Here is a 2,962-nt window from a genome sequence, read left to right on the forward strand (position 1 = left end):
TGTTGTGTATATGTGTATGCATGTGGGACTATACATGCATGTGCATATGTGTAGTGTGGGGGGTTGAGGATGGTGTGTATGCATGTGGAGTGTATGTCTATGTGTGTGTGTGGTGAGGAGTGTGGTGTGGTTATGCATGTATGAATGCATGTGTGTGAGAAGGGAGACCCCCCTCTTGCTGGCCCCCTCCTGGCCATCCCCCGCCCACTCTCTGCCCCTCACTGCCCATTTCCTCCTGGACTCATTGCCCGGTCCCTGCCACCTCGCGTTCTGGGGCAGTCTCTTACCTGCCATCTGTCAACTTACCTCAGCCCTGCCCCTCCCATCTGTGGAACCCTCCCCCAGGATGGTTGCTGACACACAGAGCCACACAGCTCCAAAATAGAATCTTATCTCTCCGCCTGCCCCCTTTGCCGTCAGCAACACCTCCACCATCTTTCTCACAGGACCCCCTTGAACTCTCTGCTTCCTCCTACATCTCTACCCACTCTCCACCCTCAGCCTGCTCCAGGACTAGCTAAACCAGCCAAAGCACCCTGGCTTGCCCTTCTGACTCCCATGATCTGGTCATGATCCAGCCACCCACTTCCTTGCTGGGCTGCCTGGTCTGACCCATCCAGAGACAAGGGCAGGCTGCACCACTGGCCATAGTTTTCAGAGGGACACAGACAATGTGAGGATGGCCACCACCTTGGTCTTACACCCACTTGCATATTGAACCATGGTTCTCATAATAGAAAATAAGCTCAAAACATTACTCCAGCCTGGGTGGCAAAGTAAGATCCCATCTCTAAAAAACTAAAAAGCAAATTAACAAAAAAAAAATTAGGGGAAAAGGGGAGCATCTGATCCAGAGTTTCCACATATTAAGATTCAAATGTCCAATTTAAGAAAAAAAAATATCACAAGGCATACAAAGAAATAGGAAAGTATGACCCATTCAAAGGAAAAAATAAATCAGCAGAAACTATATCAGAGAAAGACCAAATGGCTGACTTGCTAGAAAAAGACTTCAAGTAGCTCACACCTGTGTGCCAGCACTTTGGAAGCCCAAGACGGGAGGACTGCTTGAGCCTAGGAGCCCAGGGGTTTGAGAACAGCCTGGACATGGTTGCATGCACCTATAGTCCAAGCTACTCAGGAAGCTGAGGCGGGAGGCTCACCTGAGCCCAGAAGGTAGAGGCTGCAGTGAGCCATGATCTTGTGGCTGCACTCCAGCCTGGGTGAGACAGATGACTCAAAACAAAACAAAAACAAACAAACAAACAAAAAAGCTCAAAAAAAACTAAGAATAAGGCCAGGCACGGTGGCTCAAGTCTGTAATTCCAGCACTTTGGGAGGCAGAAGGGAAAGGATTGCCTGAGTCCAGGGATTCACGACCAGCCTGGGCAACTTGGCAAGATCTCATCTCTACAAATAAATAAATTAGCTAGGTGTGGTGGTGCATGCCTGTGGTGTGGTTACAGCTACTTGAAAGTCTGAGGTGGAAGGATTGCCTGAGCCCAGCAGTTTGAGGCTGCGTTGGCCATGAGTATGTCACTGCACTCCAGCCTGGGTAACATAGTGAGACTCTGACTCAAAAAAACAAACAAAAACTAGGAATAGAAGGAAACTATCACAAACAAAAAAAGTCCACATGCAAAAAACAAAAAAACAAAAAAAAACCAAACTCACAACTAGCATCATACTCAATGCCGAAAAATTAAAAGCTTTGCCTTCACAATCAGGAACAAGACAAAGATGCCCATTTTCACTATTTCTACTCAACGCAGTATTGGAATTTTTCAGAGTAAGAAAAAGAAATCAAATGTATCTAAATTGGAAGGGAAGAAGTAAAATTATCTGTTTGCCCAGTGCATGTACTATGTTGTGTGTGTGTAAGTACAATGTTACTGGCAAGAAAGAGTTCCTCTGTCTTTGTATGAATCCCAGCTACTACTCACTAGCTATGTGATCTCTCTGCCTCAGTTTCCTCGCCTGTGAAACGGGAGAATAATAGTTCATGTTTCAAAGGGTTATTTGAGGAATAGATGAAATATTGTGTCAAGACCTCAGAACAGTGGCGAGTCCATTGCAAGGGCTTTTAATAATTAAAATATTACATCTTAAAGTATGAAAAGATAATAATAATAATAATTAATAAGTGCTGATATCCACTCGTGGAGACGAGACCTGGGCTTAGGAAAGATGCCCGGTGAAGAACTATAAGCCCTAAAGGACGCCTGAGAGAATCGGTGGGAGTGGCCAGGAAATCTCCGAGGGCCAAGGGCCTCTTGGGCTCGGTGAGAAATTCTATGAATCAGTGGAGATTCATAGCGGAGATGGAAAAAAAGGGCATTCCCAAAGTGGGAGACGGCACCGAGAAGACGCGGTGGGGGAAGAATGAGTATGAATAATGGAGTGGGATGGCAACGAGGACACCAGAGATTGGGAGTGCTGGGATGGAGGATGGTGTGCCGCTGTGGACAGGTTGGGGAGGACCCTGGAACAGCCAGCTCCTCGGTTTCCGGGCGCAGGCGCTGGCAGGGCGAGATCGCTGGGCAAGAACGCTGAGTCCTCGCGCTGTCCCCTCGGGCAAAGTGGCTGCACCGCCGGCCGGGTTCGTGGCCCTTTATTAGGAAGGTCCGCCTTCCTTCTGTTGGGATCCTCCTCGCGTGTCGCCGTCGCAGGGGGCTTCACCAGGGAGGGGCCTCTGGACAGGGCCTAGCGGGAAGAGGCGGTCAGCTCACTCGCGCCCTACACCTCCGGCTCGCGGGTTGGCACCCCAGTCTCAGCACACGCCGCAGCCAACCCCAGAACCGCGGCGCCGGCCCTGGCTGCAGCCTCCCGCGTTGCCGGGAAAATCGGGGGCGCGGCTCCGCGCTCTTGCGTCATCCAGGGGCGGGACGCGGCGCGCGGAGATGGCCGGGCGAGGAGGGCGGCGACTGGCAGGATGCGGCGATGGGCGGGGCAGACACGTGGG

This window comes from Carlito syrichta, unplaced genomic scaffold (assembly GCF_000164805.1).
Source record: "Carlito syrichta isolate Samal-C Ts95f unplaced genomic scaffold, Tarsius_syrichta-2.0.1 Scaffold302911, whole genome shotgun sequence".
Lineage (NCBI taxonomy): Eukaryota > Metazoa > Chordata > Mammalia > Primates > Tarsiidae > Carlito > Carlito syrichta.